The sequence below is a fragment of the Mesoplodon bidens genome, assembly GCF_964165515.1.
Source record: "Mesoplodon bidens genome assembly, chromosome: 3".
Taxonomy (NCBI): domain Eukaryota; kingdom Metazoa; phylum Chordata; class Mammalia; order Artiodactyla; family Ziphiidae; genus Mesoplodon; species Mesoplodon bidens.
In genome coordinates this window covers 146,392,001-146,411,945 of record NC_138178.1, presented here as the reverse complement: position 1 = coordinate 146,411,945, position 19,945 = coordinate 146,392,001, and the positions used below count along the sequence as shown (strand labels likewise).

The following is a 19,945-nucleotide window of genomic DNA, read 5'->3' as shown; positions in this document are numbered from 1 at the left end:
ACAGACACCAAAAACAATAGGAACTACGAACCTGCAGCCTGTGAAAAGGAGACCCCAAACACAGTAAGTTAAGCAGAATACAAAGACAGAGAAACACACAGCAGATGAAGGAGCAAGGTAAAAACCCACGAGACCAAACAAATGAAGAGGAAATAGACAGTCTACCTGAAAAAGAATTCAGAGTAATGATAGTAAAGATGATCCAAAATCTTGGAAATAGAATGGAGAAAAAACAAGAAACGTTTCATAAGGACCTAGAAGAACTAAAGAGGAAACAAAAAATGATGAACACAATAAATGAAATTTAAAATTCTCTAGAAGGAATTAATAGCAGAATAACTGAGGCAGAAGAACAGATAAGTGACCTGGAAGATAAAATAGTGGAAATAACTACCACTGAGCAGAATAAAGAAAAAAGAATGAAAAGAGGAATGTGAGTGGAGCCCATGGTGGTGCGGGATCTGCGAGCCGAGCTGGACTCGCTTCTCCTGCAGCTGCTCAGGGACCTGGAGGAACTGGAGGCAAAGCGGGTGGCACTGAACGCCTGGGTGGAGGGTTGGCTCTCACCCTCCAAAGCTCGCTATGCCATGGGTGCCAAGTCTTTAGGGCCTCTGCAGTATGCCTCCCACATGGAGCCCCAGGTCTGCGTCTGCACCAGCGAGGCCCAGGATGGACTCTAGAAGTTCTGAATGTGAGAGCCAGCACCCAGACTCCAGAGGAGGTGGGACCCCACAAGGCAGTTCTGCATAGGCGCAAGGGCCTCATGAGGACCCTAGAGCCAGACCCCTCCCCAGCTCCCCAGGACCCTCTGAACTTGTTTGGAATCCTGGCTCCTCACAGTCTATGGCAAGCTCAAGCCAGCTTCCGGGAGGGTCTGCAGCTGGCTTCAGACATGGCCAGCTTTCAGATCCGCATCAACTGGGGTCGAAGCCAGCTCCAGGGGCTGCAGGAGAAACTCAAGCAGTGGAGCTCCGGGCTCCCTGACCTGCCACCACAGAAGCAAGGCAGTGAGCACAGCTGTTCTTTGATGTGGGTGCATTATCTCAGGCCTTCTTCCTTCACAGATTGCCCCCCACCCAAGCTGTTCCTTAATACTTCTCTGGTCTGCATGTTTCCAACTTTGTTAAGTGGGGAAGTTTGAAGAGGCAAAGTGAGTAATGTTGAAAGTCACTACTATGAAACCACTTCTAGACTTGTGTTGTCTCAGGACATATTCATGTCAGGCAGGCACAAACCTGTTAGGTTAGTTCATATCACTGAACAACTGTAACAACCTGATGCATAAATCAGCTGTGGTTTTTCATTAAAGGATGAAATACTGCACAGCTAGTGGCAAGGAAGGACAAGAGGTAGGTGCTTCAGTTTCACTATATCCTTAAAAGTGATTTTGATGGAGGAAAAAACCATACACAGCTAACAGATCAGGACAGAATGACTCCTCATCAATAAGACACACACACACCCGAGTAGATGGGCAGCACTTGGCAGGTTTTAAGCCAGAAAGTAAAAAGGATCGGACCTAGATTTTCAAGGGAAATCTTTCAAGAGACGATTCAGGTTTATAAAACCTGCCATTATCTTTCCAAGAGTGAGTCTTTTAATTTGTTGAAGGGCCAGGAACTCTGTGTCAATTCATTTTCCTACTGGCTGCTTGATAATTTTAGCAGTTTCTAGGAGCTAATTCTTATGTTTGGTGGATGTTAGTTTTCTGTTCATAATATGAGATGTAAATTGTTTTTCCCAGTTGGCCTTTTAACTTTGCTTATGGTGGTTAAAAAAAACCTTTTTATTATAAAATAAAAAAACATTATATTAAATGGCAAAAAAAAAAAAGAATGAAAAGTATTGAGGACAGTCTCAGAGACCTCTGGGACAACACTAAACACACCAACATTTGAATTATGGGGGTACCAGAAGAAGAAGAGAAAGAGAAAGGGACTGAGAAAATATTTGAAGAGATTATAGTTGAAAATTTCCTAATATGGGAAAGGAAATGGTCAAGCAAGTCTAGGAAGCGCAGAGAGTCCCATACAGGATAAATCCAAGGAGAAACACGCCAAGACACATATTAATCAAACTATCAAAAATTAAATACAAAGAAAAAATGTTAAAAGCAGCAAGGGAAAGGCAACAAATAACATACAAGGGAATCTCCATAAGGTTAACAACTGATCTTTCAGCAGAAACTCTACAAGCCAGAAGGGAGTGGCAGGACATATTTAAAATGATGAAAGGGAAAAACCTACAATCAAGATTACTCTACCCAGCAAGAATCTCATTCAGATTCAACAGAGAAATTAAAACCTTTACAGACAAGCAAAAGCTAAGAGAATTCACCACCACCAAACCAGCTTTACAACAAATGCTAAAGGAACTTTTCTAGGAAGGAAACACAAGAGAAGGAAAAGACCTATAATAACAAACCCAAAACAATTAAGAAAATGGGAATAGGAACATACATATTGATAACTACCTTAAATGTAAATGGATTAAATGCTCCAACCAAAAGACATAGACTGGCTGAATGGATACAAAAACAAGACCCATATGTATGCTGTCTACAAGGGACCCACCTCACACCTTGGGACATATACAAACTGAAGGTGAGGGGATGGAAAAAGATATTACATGCAAATGGAAATCAAAATAATGCTGGAGTAGCCATTCTCATATCAGACAAATAAGACTTTAAAACAGACTATTACAAGAGACAGAGAAGGACACTACATAATTATCAAGGGATCAATCCAAGAAGAAGATATAACAATTGTAAATATTTATGCACACAACAAAGGAGCACTGCAATACATAAGGTAAATGCTAACAGCCATAAAAGGGGAAATCGACAGTAACACAATCATAGTAGGGGACTTTAACACCCCACTTTCACCAATGGACAGATCATCCAAAATGAAAATAAATAAGGAAACACAAGCTTTAAATGATACATTAAACGAGATAGACTTAATTGATATTTATAGGACATTCCATCCAAAAACAACAGAATACACTTTCTTCTCAAGTGCTCATGGAACATTCTCCAGGATAGATCATATCCTGGGTCACAAATCAAGCCTTGGTAAATTTAAGAAAATTGAAATCGCATCAAGTATCTTTGCTGACCACAACGCTATGAGACTAGATATCTCTATGAGACTAGATATAAATTATAGGAAAAAATCTGTAAAAAATACAAACACATGGAGGCTAAACAATATACTACTTAATAACCAAGAGATCACTGAAGAAATCAAAGAGGAAATCAAAAAATACCTAGACACCAATGACAATGAAAACACGATGATCCAAAATTTATGGGATGCAAAAAAAGCAGTTCTAAGAGGGAAGTTTACAGCAATACAATCCTACCTTAAGAAACAAGAAACATCTCAAATAAACAATCTACCCTTACACCTAAAGCAATCAGAGAAAGAAGAACAAAGAAACCCCAAAGTTAGTAGAAGGAAAGAAATCATAAAGATCAGATCAGAAATAAATAAAAAACAAGTGAAGAACACGATAGCAAAGATCAATAAAACTAAAAGCTGGTTCTTTGAAAAGATACACAAAATTGATAAACCATTAGCCAGACTCATCACGAAAAAAAGGGAGAAAACTCAAATCAATAGAATTAGAAATGAAAAAGGAGAAGTAACAACTGACACGGCAGAAATACAAAGGATCATGAGAGATTACTACAAGCAACTACATGCCAATAAAATGGACAACCTGGAAGAAATGGACAAATTCTTAAAAATGCACAATCTTCCAAGACTGAACCAGGAAGAAATAGAAAATATGAACACACCAATCACAAGCACTGAAATTGAAACTGTGATTAAAAATCCTCCAACAAACAAAAGCCCAGGACCAGAAGGCTTCACAAGTGAATTCTATCAAAAATTTAGAGAAGAGCTAACACCTATCCTTCTCAAACCCTTCCAAAATAGAACAGAGGAAGGAACACTCCCAAACTCATTCCACGAGGCCACCATCACCCTGATGCCAAAACCAGACAAAGATGTCACAAAGAAAGAAAACTACAGGCCAATATCACTGATGAACATAGATGCAAAAATCCTCAAAAAAATACTGGCAAACAGAATCCAACAGCACATTAAAAGGATCATACACCATGGTCAAGTGGGGTTTATCCCAGGAATGCAGGGATTCTGCAATATATGCAAATCAATCAGTGTGATACACCATATTAACAAATTGAAGGATAAAAACCATATGATCATCTCAATAGATGCAGAGAAAGCTTTCGACAAAGTTCAAACCCATTTATGATAAAAACCTTCCAGAAAGTAGGCATAGAGGGAACTTACCTCAACATAATAAAGGCAATATATGACAAACCCACAGCCAATATCGTACTCAATGGTGAAAAACTGACACCAGGGCTTCCCTGGTGGCACAGTGGTTGAGAGTCCGCCTGCCGATGCAGGGAACATGGTTTCATGCCCCAGTCCGGGAGGATCCCACATGCCGCGGAACGGCTGGGCCCGTGAGCCATGGCTGCTGAGCCTGCGTGTCCGGAGCCTGTGCTCCGCAACGGGAGAGGCCACAACAGTGAGAGGCCCGCATACCGCAAAAAAAAAAAAAAAAAAAAAAAAAAAAACTGAAACCATTTCCACTAAGATCAGGAACAGGACAAGGTTACCCACTCTCACCACTATTATTCAACACAGTTTTGGAAGTTTTAGCCACAGCAATTACACATGAAAAACAAATAAAATGAATCCAAATCAGAAGAAGAGGTAAACTCTCACTGTTTGCAGCTGACATGATACTATACATAGAGAATCCTAAAGATGTTACCAGAAAACTACTAGAGCTAATGAATGAATTTGGTAAAGTAGCAGGATACAAAATAAATGCACAGAAGTCTCTTGCATTCCTATACACTAATGATGAAAAATCTGAAAGTGAAATTAAGGAAACATTCCCATTTACCACTGCAACAAAAAGAATAAAATACCTAGGAATAAACCTACCTAAGGAGACAAAAGACCTATATGCAGAAAATTATAAGACACTGATGAAAGAAATTAAAGATGATACAAACAGATGGAGAGATATACCATGTTCTTGGATTGGAAGAATGAACATTGTGAAAATGACTATGCTACCCAAAGCAATCTACAGATTCAATGCAATCCCTATCAAACTACCAATGGCATTTTTCACAGAACTAGAACAAAAAATTTCACAATTTGTATGGAAACACAAAAGACCCCGAATAGCAAAAGCAATCTTGAGAAAGAAAAACGGAGCTGGAGGAATCATGCTCCCTGACTTCAGATTATACTACAAAGCTACAGTAATCAAGACAGTATGGTTCTGGCACAAAAACAGAAATGTAAATCAATGGAAGAGGATAGAAAGCCCAGATATAAACCCACACACATATGGTCACCTTATCTTTGATAAAGGAGGCAAGAATATACAATGGAGAAAAGGTAGCCTCTTCAGTAAGTGGTACTGGGAAAGCTGGACAGCTACATGTAAAAGAATGAAATTAGAACACTCCCTAACATCATACACAAAATAAACTCAGAATGGATTAAAGACCTAAATGTAAGGCCAGACACCAAAAACTCTTAGAGGAAAACACAGGCAGAACACTCTATGCCATAAATCACAGCAAGATCCTTTTGGACCCACCTCCTAGAGAAATGGAAATAAAAACAAAAATAAACAAATGGGACCTAATGAAACTTAAAAGCTTTTGCACAGCAAAGGAAACCATAAACAAGACGAAAAGACAACCCTCAGAATGGGAGAAAATATTTGCAAACGAAGCAACTGACAAAGGATAAATCTCCAAAATTTACAAGCAGCTCATGCAGCTCAATATCAAGAAAACAAACAACCTGATCAAAAAATGGGCAGAAGACCTAAATAGACATTTCTCCAAAGAAGATATACAGATTGCCAACAAACACATGAAAGAATGCTCAACATCATTAATCATTCGAGAAATGCCAACAACCCTACAATGAGATACCATTTCACACCAGTCAGAACGGCCATCATCAAAAAATCTACAAATAATAAATGCTGGAGAGGGTGTGGAGAAAAGGGAACCCTCTTGCACTGTTGGTGGGACTGTAAATTGATACAGCCACTATGGAGAACAGTATGGAGTTTCCTTAAAAAACTACAAATAGAACTACCATACGACCCAGCAATCCCACTACTGGGCATACACCCTGAGAAAACCATAATTCAAAAAGAGTCATGTACCACATTGCTCATTGCAGCTCTATTTACAATAGCCAGGACATGGAAGCAACCTAAGTGTCCATCAACAGATGACTGTATAAAGAAGATGTGGCACATATATACAATGGAATATTACTCAGCCATAAAAAGAAACAAAATAGAGTTATTTTTAGTGAGGTGGAAGGATCTAGAGTCTGTCATAGAGAGTGAAGTAAGTCAGAAAGAGAAAAACAAATACCGTATTCTAACACATATATATGGAATATTAAAAAAAAAAAAAGGTCATGAAGAACCTAGGGGCAAGACGGGAATAATGATGCAGACCTACAAAAGAATGGACTTGAGGACATGGGGAATGGGAAGGGTAAGCTGGGACAAAGTCAGAGAGTGGCATGGACATATATACACTACCAAATATAAAATAGATAGCTAGTGGGAAGCAACTGCATAGAACAGGGAGATCAGCTTGGTGCTTTGTGACCACCTAGAGGTGTGGGATGGGTAGGATTGGAGGGAGCGAGATGCAAGAGGGAAGAGATATGGGGATAGATGTATATGTTAAACTGATTCATTTTGTTATAAAGCAGAAACTAACACACCATTGTAAAGCAATTATACTCCAATAAAGATGTTAAAAAAAAGAAAAAAAGAAAATGGTAATGGGAACATACATATTGATAGCTACCATAAATGTAAATGGATTAAATGCTCCAGCCAAAAGACATAGACTGGCTGAAGGGATACAAAAACAAGACCCATATATATGCTGTCTACAAGAGACCCACTTCAGACCTAGGGACACATACAGACTGAAAATGAGGGGATTGAAAAAGATATTACATGCAAATGGAAATCAAAATAATGCTGGAGTCGCAATTCTCATATCAGACAAAATAGACTTTAAAACAAAGACTATTACAAGAGACAGAGAAGGACACTACATAATTATCAAGGGATCAATCCAAGAAGAAGATATAACAATTGTAAATATTTATGCCCCCAACAAAGGAGCACTGCAATACATAAGGCAAATGCTAACAGCCATAAAAGGGGAAATTGACAGTAATACAATCATAGTAGGGGACTTTAACACCCCACTTTCACCAATGGACAGATCCTCCAAAATGAAAACAAATAAGGAAACACAAGCTTTAGATGATACATTAAACAAGATGGACTTAACTGATATTTATAGGACATTCCATCCAAAAACAACAGAATACACTTTCTTCTCAAGTGCTCATGGAACATTCTTCAGGATATACCATATCCTGGGTCACAAATCAAGCCTTGGTAAACTTAAGAAAATTGAAATCGTTATCAAGTATCTTTTCCGACTACAACACTATGAGACTAGATATCAATTACAGGAATAAAACTGTAAAAAATACAAACACGTGGAGGCTAAACAATACACTACTAAATAACCAAGAGATCACTGAAGAAATCAAAGAGAAAGTCAAAAAATACCTAGAAACAAATGACAATGAAAACATGATGACCCAAAACCTATGGGATGCAACACAAGTAGTTCTAAGAGGGAAGTTTATAGCAATACAATCCTTCCTTAAGAAACAAGAAACATCTCAAATAAACAACCTAACCTTACACCCAAAGCAATTAGAGAAAGAAGAACAAAAAAAAACCCCAAAGTTAGCAGAAGGAAAGAAGTCATAAACATCATATCAGAAATAAATGGAGGGCTTCCCTGGTGGTGCAGTGGTTGAGAGTCAGCCTGCTGATGCAGGGGACATGGGTTCGTGCCCCAGTCTGGGGGATCCCACATGCCACGGAGTGGCTGGGCCCGTGGGCCATGGCCGCTGAGTCTGTGCATCTGGAGCCTGTGCTCCACAACGGGAGGGGCCCTGGCAGTGAGAGGCCCACGTACTGCAAAAAAAAAAAAAGAAAGAAAGAAAGAATTGCAGGAAATGATAGCAAAGGTCAATAACGGACACTGCAGAAATACAAAGGATCCTAAGAGATCATACTATAAGCAACTATATGCCAATAAAATGGACAACCTGGAAGAAATGGACAAATTCTTAGAAAAGCACAACCTTCTGAGACTGAACCAGGAAGAAATAGAAAATATAAACAGACCAGTCACAAGCACTGAAATTGAAACTATGATTAAAAATCTTCCAACAAACAAAAGCCCAGGACCAGATGGCTTCACAGGCGAATTCTATCAAACATTTAGAGAAGAGCTAACACCTATCCTTCTCAAACTCTTCCAAAATATAGCAGAGGGGGGAACACTTCCAAATTCATTCTGTGAGGCCACCATCACCCTGATACCAAAAGCAGACAAAGATGTCAGAAAAAAAAGAAAACTACAGGAGCTGGAAACAACCTAAGTGTCCATCATCGGATGAATGGATAAAGAAGATGTGGCACATATATACAATGGAATATTACTCAGCCATAAAAAGAAACGAAACTGAGCTATTTGTAATGAGGTGGATAGACCTAGAGTCTGTCATACAGAGTGAAGTAAGTCAGAAAGAGAAAGACAAGTACCGTATGCTGACACATATATACGGAATTTAAAAAAAAAAATGTCATGAAGAACCTAGGGGTAAAACGGGAATAAAGACACAGACCTACTTGAGAATGGACTTGAGGATATGGGGAGGGGGAAGGGTAAGCTGTGACAAAGCGAAAGAGAGGCGTGGACATATATACACTACCAAACGTAAGGTAGATAGATAGTGGGAAGCAGCCGCAGAGCACAGGGAGATCAGCTCGGTGCTTTGTGACCGCCTGGAGGGGTGGGACGGGGAGGGTGGGAGGGAGGGAGATGCATGAGGGAAGGGATGTGGGAACAGATGTATATGTATGACTGATTCACTTAAACTAATAAAAAAAAAAAAGAAAACTACAGGCCATTATCACTGATGAACATCAATGCAAAATCCTCAAGAAAATACTAGCAAAGAGAATCCAACAGCACATTAAAAGGATCATACACCATGATTAAGTGGGGTTTATCCCAGGAATGCAGGGATTCTGCAATATATGCAAATCAATCAGTGTGATACACCATATTAACAAATTGAAGGATAAAAACCATATGATCATCTCAATAGATGCAGAAAAAGTTTTCGACAAAATTCAACACCCATTTATGATAAAAAACCCTCCAGAAGTGGGCATACAGGGAACTTACCTCAACATAATAAAGGCCATATATGACAAACCCACAGCAAACATCATCCTCAATGGTGAAAAACTGAACCATTTCCACTAAGATCAGGAACAGGACAAGGTTACCCACTCTCACCACTATTATTCAACACAGTTTTGGAAGTTTTAGCCACAGCAATTACACATGAAAAACAAATAAAATGAATCCAAATCAGAAGAAGAGGTAAACTCTCACTGTTTGCAGCTGACATGATACTATACATAGAGAATCCTAAAGATGTTACCAGAAAACTACTAGAGCTAATGAATGAATTTGGTAAAGTAGCAGGATACAAAATAAATGCACAGAAGTCTCTTGCATTCCTATACACTAATGATGAAAAATCTGAAAGTGAAATTAAGGAAACATTCCCATTTACCACTGCAACAAAAAGAATAAAATACCTAGGAATAAACCTACCTAAGGAGACAAAAGACCTATATGCAGAAAATTATAAGACACTGATGAAAGAAATTAAAGATGATACAAACAGATGGAGAGATATACCATGTTCTTGGATTGGAAGAATGAACATTGTGAAAATGACTATGCTACCCAAAGCAATCTACAGATTCAATGCAATCCCTATCAAACTACCAATGGCATTTTTCACAGAACTAGAACAAAAAATTTCACAATTTGTATGGAAACACAAAAGACCCCGAATAGCAAAAGCAATCTTGAGAAAGAAAAACGGAGCTGGAGGAATCATGCTCCCTGACTTCAGATTATACTACAAAGCTACAGTAATCAAGACAGTATGGTTCTGGCACAAAAACAGAAATGTAAATCAATGGAAGAGGATAGAAAGCCCAGATATAAACCCACACACATATGGTCACCTTATCTTTGATAAAGGAGGCAAGAATATACAATGGAGAAAAGGTAGCCTCTTCAGTAAGTGGTACTGGGAAAGCTGGACAGCTACATGTAAAAGAATGAAATTAGAACACTCCCTAACATCATACACAAAATAAACTCAGAATGGATTAAAGACCTAAATGTAAGGCCAGACACCAAAAACTCTTAGAGGAAAACACAGGCAGAACACTCTATGCCATAAATCACAGCAAGATCCTTTTGGACCCACCTCCTAGAGAAATGGAAATAAAAACAAAAATAAACAAATGGGACCTAATGAAACTTAAAAGCTTTTGCACAGCAAAGGAAACCATAAACAAGACGAAAAGACAACCCTCAGAATGGGAGAAAATATTTGCAAACGAAGCAACTGACAAAGGATAAATCTCCAAAATTTACAAGCAGCTCATGCAGCTCAATATCAAAAAAACAAACAACCCGATCAAAAAATGGGCAGAAGACCTAAATAGACATTTCTCCAAAGAAGATATACAGATTGCCAACAAACACATGAAAGAATGCTCAACATCATTAATCATTCGAGAAATGCCAACAACCCTACAATGAGATACCATTTCACACCAGTCAGAATGGCCATCATCAAAAAATCTACAAATAATAAATGCTGGAGAGGGTGTGGAGAAAAGGGAACCCTCTTGCACTGTTGGTGGGACTGTAAATTGATACAGCCACTATGGAGAACAGTATGGAGTTTCCTTAAAAAACTACAAATAGAACTACCATACGACCCAGCAATCCCACTACTGGGCATACACCCTGAGAAAACCATAATTCAAAAAGAGTCATGTACCAAAATGTTCATTGCAGCTCTATTTACAATAGCCAGGACATGGAAGCAACCTAAGTGTCCATCAACAGATGAATGGATAAAGAAGATGTGGCAGATATATATATACAATGGAATATTACTCAGCCATAAAAAGAAACGAAATTGAGTTATTTGTAGTGAGGTGGAAGGACCTAGAGTCTGTCATACAGAGTGAAGTAAGTCGGAAAGAGAACAAGAAATACTGTATGCTAACACATATATATGGAATCTGAAAAAAAAAAAAAAAGGTTGTGACCAGCCTAGGGGCAGGACAGGAATAAAGACGGAGACGTAGAGAATGGACGTGAGGACACGGGAGGGGGGAGGGTAAGCTGGGACGAAGTGAGAGAGTGGCATGGACACATACACACTACCAAGTGTAAAACAGATAGCTAGTGGGAAGCAGCCGCATAGCACAGGGAGATCAGCTCAGTGCTTTGTGACAACCTAGAGGGGTGGTATCGGGAGGGTGGGAGCGAGACGCAAGAGGGAGGAGATATGGGGATATATGTATATGTATAGCTGATTCACTTTGTTATGCAGCAGAAACTAACACACCATTGTAAAGCAATTATACTCCAATAAAGATGTTTAAAAATATATATCCAATTAAAAAGTCCCTCTTGTGTTGGTTCTTTGTTCACATCAGAACTGTGACAATCTGGCCAGTGGTGGGACAAAAGTGGCCTACAGGAGTGGGGACTCTTTCTTGTTTCCCGTATCTGACTTCACTTTTAGTTAAAATTTTCTGCCTTCATACCTCCCTTCCGTGTTCCTTTTACTTTTCCCTACTTTGACAGGGAAAAAAAAAAATTCTGCTCCTGTTAATTTTTGAGAAGAGTTTAGTTGACTGACCTGCAGGGTCACCTCCTAGCGTGTCATATGCATCCATAGCGGAGTGGCAATAGCCCTGAATGTGTGTGTATTAATGGCTCTGCCTGGAAGGTGCCCGAATAAGTGTTTGCTGTGGGCCTACTATGTGCCTAACCACCGGATTGAACATTAGTCGCATAAACTCTAAAAAGTGTGGAGGTTACTCCCAGAGGTCATCAGTTTAACCCCCTTGCCCCACAGCAGCCCTGCTGGATGCCCATTCAGTCCTGCCTGCCCTCTTCCTGGGATGGAAAGTTAAGTTCTCTTTGAGTAAAATAGTCCATCTATGGTTTCCTCCTATTGAAAAAAGTTCTTCCGTAGCTTGAGTCAGAATCTGAGTCATAAAATATTTTACTCAGTGATTCTGGGTTGGCTCTGTGGGACTGTTCAAGAAAAAGCTATTGTCATTGTCATCCACAGACAAAGTTTGAAACAACTCTCATGCATCCCTGTGGTCATCTCTTTCCCATTCACCCTTTGGTTCTTCTTATCTTGAGACCAACCTCTGGCTCCTTTGAATATTCCTCATGTGACATAATTTCCTAACCTTCTCACCTTAGTTATCCTCCTGGATATGCTCCAGTTTGGCAATATCATTATAAAAGTTGGCACTCTCCTTTATGGCAATCTCCTTTAAGAGGCAGTATAGAGTAGTGGTTAGGACCAAGAACCCTGGTGCCAGGCTGCTTGGGTTTGAATCCTGACTCTGCCACTTGCAAGCTGCATGACCCCGGGCAAGCTACTCAACTTCTCTGTGGCTCAGATTCCTTATCTATAAAATAAGAATATAATAGTGTCTACTCATAGGTCATAGTGAGGATTGAATAAGTTAATGTGTGTCAGCCACTTATAAAACACCTTGGCACATAGTAAGTGCTATACAGGTGGTGTTGTTATTATCTGAAGGAGAAAAGAACAGCAGAGAGGGTGATTGAAACCTCCTTCACTGAGTCTCCCCTTTTCCAGAAGCAGCAGGAAGGCCAGAGAAGCAGGCCTCCATCCTCCCCTCCCTCCCTCCCTCCCAAGTACACCCCTCTGCAGAAGAGCAGCTGCAGATACCACCCAGAGCTTGCTCCTTTCATTTCCACAATAGACTGTAGGACAGACTCACCAGAGGCTATGCAGAGGTCCGATGCTCAGCTGGGAGCACCCAGACCCTGCAACTTGCTCCAAAGCAAATGATGCCAGCCAATCTGGGAGAGGATGCTCAGTGGCCATAGGCCACTGAAGAGGAGGATGGAGCAGTGGTTGGGGTAGGCAAGTCACCACAGAACACAATGGACACAGTGTTGGAGCTCCATCCACCCTCATCTTGCCCTCCTCTGCACCTGTGGGTGACCCAGGGTTTGCCAGTTCTCTCACTGAAAAGATGACAGTGGTGGCTCTCAGCATGTGTGAGAGATTAGATGAGTCACTTACTAGACAAGTCCTTCCTGCATGTGGAGGCATCAGGCCCTGTCCCTGCTCTCATTTACAAAATTAAACATTTACTTTCATATGACCCCCAGTGGGTACAAGGATTTGGTCTTGGGTGATGAAAATATTCTGTCATTAGACAGTGGTGATGGTTACACAACTCCGTAAATACACTAAAAACCACTGAATCATACATTTAAAGGGATAAATTTTTATGGCACGTGAATTCTACCTTAATAGAGTTGCTATTTTAAATAACAAAACCAGGTGGCCAGCCCACAGGCCACTGTTTGCCGACCTCTGGAAGAGCCCAACTAGCTCTCCTATTTTACATTTGAGCAAAATGAGACCAAAGAGGAAGAAAACTAACAGTTGCTGAACAGCAAGTATGTGCTGTGTTATGGGCATTTTTGTGTAAATTATCATATGCAACATCTGGTTGTTTGGAACAAAAGCAATTCAATGAAAAACACATGTAAAACAAGTAGTAAGATGCCCTGGGCACAGTAGGTGTTCAAATTGTCCTTTAACAGAAAAGGACAAAGAAAAGCAACAGCTGACCCAACAGTGGGTCTCTTGGCCATTATGCCATCTGCACATAAAGGATGGACTTAAATATTTAACAGTGTGACTGCTTTAAAAAAAAGAAGAAAAAAAAGTTGGCACAGTCCACTAAGACATACAGAACTGGCTGTGTTTGGAGACATCCAAAGGAACTGGTTATGGCTGGAGAAGCTCAGAACATTCCAGCTACAGATGCAGCCAGGCTCTTAGTACTTTACCTAGAGAGCCCTCTGCACTGTCTGAAGAGACACCCACACTATTGCTCTAGGTAAGATAGTTCCACATGACAAAAAGACGTAGCCCTTGGACTCATCAAAGATGGGACAAATCCTTTCCCCTAAGACGATGCTCAGCGCTCCAGCCTACCAACGTTTCATCAGCTGAGGTCAGCAAAGATTCACTATTGATGCAAAACATCCCTACCTTCAGTACTTGCTGAGAACCTGGAAGAGGGAGACCCAGATGGTAAACCCAGGTGTTTCCAGGGCAAGCTAGTCACACAACTCAGCCCTCGGGGGTGATTTCAGGACATGCAATTCTGTACTATGGGGGTGGGGAGAGGAGGCGCTAAAAAGGAACCTCAAGACCTGCTTCACAGATCAGGCACCAGCACTTAGGAAACAAGTTGCAGTTACCCAGGTTTTAGAAAATGCAACAGTAAGAGCTATAGAAATGCTGATGAGGGGGACCCACTGTCGTTGCCAAAAAGCCACAGAACTTTCTCTCTGCACTTCCAACTTCTGAACAAAGCATCATCAAGAAGAAAATACAGCTCCCCAGATCCCTATGGCAAAAAAAAAAAAAAAAAAAAATGACCTCGGGAAATAAAAAAGCACATATACGTGTGTGTAGGTGTGGGGAAGAGTGACTAGAATGAGGAAAAATGGGGAAAGCGTGGGTGCCAAACAGAGCTATATCAAGAAAGACTGTTCCTGGAACATGGGGCTCAAAGTGGGAAACATAATACATTTTTTCATGTAGCAGTAACATTATGAATGGTGTTTTATATTCTACAGTATTATTAGAACTACAATCCATCTACACAAAAAAATTAAAATGGCTTGGGAATGTATTTGGTAACAACCGCTAATCGACCACATTATTGCTCAACACTAGAAGGCAATTTGGGAGTATGTATCAAATGCCTTAAAAAGTGCATGTCCTTTTGACCCCATATTCAACTTCCAGAAATTTAATCCCCAAATTTCCAGAATTCATGGTACATTCATACAATGGAATATAATGCAGCCATTTAAAAAAATGAGGTAGAGTTATGTGTAATTAACCTGAAAATAAGTCCACAACATAATTAGTATAAGAAAGCATTAGAAAATGATATATGACATTTTATCATTTTTGTCCTAAATAATGATAAGTACACAAGGAAAAAAAAAAACCTAGTGGGTTATAGACTTAATTGTTGCTACTTCAAAGAGATGAAGTCACTGACTTTACCTTTCTACCTACGTACTTCTGTATTGTCAGAATTTTTTTTTACAAAGTGTATATAGCTTTTCTATTTAGAAAAAATTGAAAATATTTCTCTTTTGATTATTTGATTAAGTCTCTAATATACATATATACACACACACTATGTAAAATAAGCATCTACAACACATCATTCTACTAGCTGCAAAGTATGGCTATGCCATAAGTTGTTTAAGCACTTCTCTATTGTGGATATTTAGATTGTTTCCAAATTTTTGCAAATATAAGCAGAACTTAGATGGAAATCCTTGTGGCTAAATATTTGCACGTACCTTTAATTACTTCTTTAGAATATATTCCTAGAAGTGAAATTTCAGGCTCAAGATGTGGGCACAGTTAAGGACTTTTGACCCATATTGCAAAATTACCTCATAAAATGTCAGTGCCAATTTACCTTTTCAAGTACAGTGTGGAGGTAGCCTTTGCCCTTCACCCAGGCCTGAATATTACTATCTCTTTTCCAAGTGTGAACAATTTGGTAAGCAAAATGACACATCGTTATTTTTATTTGTATTTCTTTAATTACTAAGGAAAATATCATTCATAGTCACTTATTGTTTATTTGTTATTATTGTGTGACCTGCTTATTGATATCTCTTGCCCACTTTTCTACTAGGATCTTTTTCTTCCTGGTTTGTAAGAGTTTTTTGTCTAGTATTAGCCTTTTTTCATTAAGGCTAATATACGTCATTTGCCTTTTTGCTTTGTTTAAGGCATTTTTTATGTTCAGAAATTTTTAATTTGTATATATTTTCTCGACAATAAAATCACTCAGAATTCCAAATTACTGACCTGTAAGTGGGCATTTGAAATATACCCCGTTGTACATATAGGGTCTTGTATACTAACTAGTTACTTCATCATATGTTCTCATATCTTTTCTGCATGTAAGCTCCTTGAAGGCACAGACCGTGACATTTCTTGACTCCACCATAGCCAACCAGCTCACAACCCAGAACATAGCAGAGCTCCAAAATGTCGGAGATGAAAAAATATTGTGTCTGGGACATGCTTTGAAGCAATCCAGTTTGGGGTGGGAGATGAAAATAGGGTAAAGATGAAACAGAATCAGCCACATGTTAATCACTGTTGAATCTGGGTGACAGGTCCATGGAATTCATTATACTATTATTTCTACTTTTTTGTATATTTGAAAATTTCCATAAGCAAAAGGATTTTTTTTTTTTTATGTTTGCCTGATTGATTGGTCAACAGCATCAGAGAGGGGACTTCTGGACTAACAATGGTAATGAAAATGAATTACATATGCATCAAGGACACTTCTGTAGCATAAAAAAGTCAAGAGCACAGGCCTTGAAATTAGGCAGTCCTGGGTACAAATCCTTAGTGACCTTGAACCTTGACCTTGTTATTCAACCCCTCTGAAACTCAGTTTTCCAGTATAAATAAGGGTATTAATAACTACCTCAAAAGGTCCTAGTAAAGATTAATGGGTGTAAAACTCAGTGCCTGGTACCAAATAGCACTCAATAAAGAGTTGCCATCATTATTATTCAGTGCTGCATAAGCTTGACAAGCTCTAGCCAACATCCTGGTGGTGGTGATCCCATACCCTTCACTGCTGAAATCACTACTACGGCTCTGACTTCAGTTCCTCATATTGGGCAGCAGAAAACAGCTTGGCAGAGGACTCAGTAGACCAGATGTCAGGAGTTACGTTCCTGATACCCAGAACAGAAAACAGATAGGACCACACCAAAGGACAAAACCAGTAGCTCCCAACCTTACTCAACAGGTCAACAAAAAGCCTTAACTCCACATTCCAGTGATGCAACCAAGGACAGGAGTGATGAAGCCCTTACAACAGCAGGTCATTCACAACTTGGACCGAACCCTGGCATCACCTGGGAGCTTGAAATAATAACAATGTCTGGGTGCTTCTCCCAAAATTTGATTTAATGGTCTGAGGTGTGGACTGGATATCAAGGTTTTTTAAAAACCTAATGTTTACCACTCTGCTGTGTGAGTTGGGTTGGGGGGTATCGAGGGAAGCGGTCAAGGGGAAACAAATTAGAGAACAGAGACCATTGCATCCCACATGAACCCCATTAAAGCCAACCCAGTCATGTGGTCCCAAGCTGTGTCCCATGCCAGACAAACTCAGTCCCATTAGGGTCCTCTCACTCCCTCCATAAACTTCAAGAGCATGTTACTGAGTAATAATTCACAGGACTAAAATATGTTATTAACACCAGGATGCATGCATATCAATATTCTAAACAATATTAAAACAATGTATCTGCTCTCTGGGTTTTGGTCTTAAAAAAGAAACAAAAACAAAGAAGTCCAGCTAACGGACAGTGGAGGTTGGAGGAGGGAGAAAAGCATTTTTTCTCCTAGCCTTTTGGCAGCCTGTCAGTACAACTGAAGCACACTCAAAGAGGCAGACTCATTTTGTGAAGTTATTGCAGTGTCTTTGATCAAGGGAAAAGGCACATCCATTTCAATCCCTGTAACGGGGACTGACCAGCTGTCTGGCTGCCTGGCTGCCCACCGGGGTGAGCCAGCCTCGAGTCTGCAGACACATGGCAGTGCTTAGTGTGTCAAACAAATGAGGGGGCTCTTGACTGTCTATCCACCCTTTGCTGTACTTCAGGGGCCCCCTCACTTAGCAATTCTGCCTGGACTAATCTGGAAGTTCCCCTCCCCGGCAAACACCACCTCGTCCAGCCTGGCCTCAGCGAAACAAAAGCTGGCCAGCGGCTGTCTGTCACGAGGCAGCAAATGCTTCGGAACCAAGAGGGCAGGGGTCAACCGTTCTCATAAGTAACACACTCAGAATTACAGAGGTCTAGAGAAAGGGGGGGGGAAAGGATTCCGCCTCCTCCTTATTACCCCGTCTCAGCCCCAAACTCAGCTGTGAGGGGTTTGATTTTCTCCCGCATACATGAATTCTCAGCACAAAGATCACCTGCACTCTTTTCACTAGAAAAAATGATAAAGAATTGATTGGGGTGGGGGGAGGTTCAACAAGAGATTTTCTTTTCCTTAGGTGACATCATCTGTAACATCTTGGGAAGATTTGAGCAGCAGAACCAGAGTAGAGATGGGGATAACAATGATGATAATGACAGATACCCCTATAGCTTTTATGTGTTCCAAAGATTTTACATGTGTTAACTCATTTAATCCTCACCACAAGCCTATGAGGTAAGCTACAGTACTACTCAAAATAGTAATAATAATAGTAACATGTAACACGTATAATATAATACTAATTATTACCACATAGAACGATAATGGAGATCACAGTCTCCATTATTCACATAAGGATACTGTGACCCAGGGAACTTCAGCGACGCGCCTGAGGTGGTGGGTGCATTCGTGCCCAGGCCGTCTAGCTCCAGGAGCAGTGTGCTAACCACCGCACTAGACTGCCTTCCTCCAGTCTCCACCTTAGAGCCTCCTTTATTTTTTTTTTCAATAGGCATTTTTATTTCTATAGAAAAGAAACAAAACAGTATAATATTCAAGTTAAAGGAGAGAACTTGATTAAACCTCTCAGAATGGAATTTTAGTACATATTTGTTTTTTATATAGATATGAATTTTAATATTCTTATACATTTCATCTAAAATTTTGCACCACACGTTTATTTTATTTATTATGATAGCTACACAGTAAAGAGTCACATTTCTGGGAGAATTCTGAGATGGGGTGAAGTCACGATAAAATATGGGACGCCTCACGAATTTGCATGTCACCCCTGGCCATGCTCATCTTCTCTGTATCGTTCCAATTTTAGTACACGTGCTGCCGAAGTGAGCACTCAGAGCCTCCTTTAAAGCTGTCAGTTCAGAGAACAGCAAGAGTATTGAGGGCTTTGGAGCTGGAGGGATCTGAGTTGGACTCCCAGCTCCCTGGCCACTCTGCGACATGCTGTGGTTGCATCGTCTCTAAATGAGGACACTAACCTACCTGGCAGGCTTGTGGTGAGACTTAAGTGAGAAAATGAATAAAAGCACGTCTCACAGGGTGGGCAGCCAAGGTCAGCTTAACCCAGTGGTTCTTGATCCTGGCTGAACACTTTTTTTTTTTCTTTTTTAAAACTCTACTTTATTGGTTGTCTTTTAATTTTATTTATGGATTATTATTATTTTTTAACATCTTTATTGGAGCATAATTGCTTTACAATGGTGTGTTAGTTCATGCTTTATAACAAAGTGCATCAGCTATACATATACATATATCCCCATATCTCCTCCCTCTTGTATCTCCCTCCCTCCCACCCTCCCTATCCCACCCCTCTAGGTGGTCACAAAGCACCGAGCTGATCTCCCTGTGCTATGCGGCTGCTTCCCACTAGCTATCTGTTTTACATTTGGTAGTGTATATATGTCCATGCCACTCTCTCACTTTGTCCCAGCTTACCCTTCCCCCTCCCCATATCCTCAAGTCCATGCTCTAGTAGGTCTCTGTCTTTATTCCCGTCCTGCCCCTAGGTTCTTCATAACTTTTTTTTTAGATTCCATATA

The 19,945-nt window shown here is 40.1% G+C and overlaps 1 protein-coding gene and 1 pseudogene across 4 annotated transcripts in view; one reads left to right on the top strand and one right to left on the bottom strand.

The window, feature by feature from the left end:
• The window catches only part of SMOC1 (SPARC related modular calcium binding 1), a 155,615-nt gene that overhangs the window by 65,381 nt on the left and 70,289 nt on the right, over nt 1-19,945 (bottom strand). The gene's annotated exons all lie outside the window — the stretch shown is intronic.
• LOC308614487 (coiled-coil domain-containing protein 115-like) lies at nt 293-2,829 on the top strand (annotated as a pseudogene). The gene has a single exon. The product of its transcript is annotated as a coiled-coil domain-containing protein 115-like (transcript).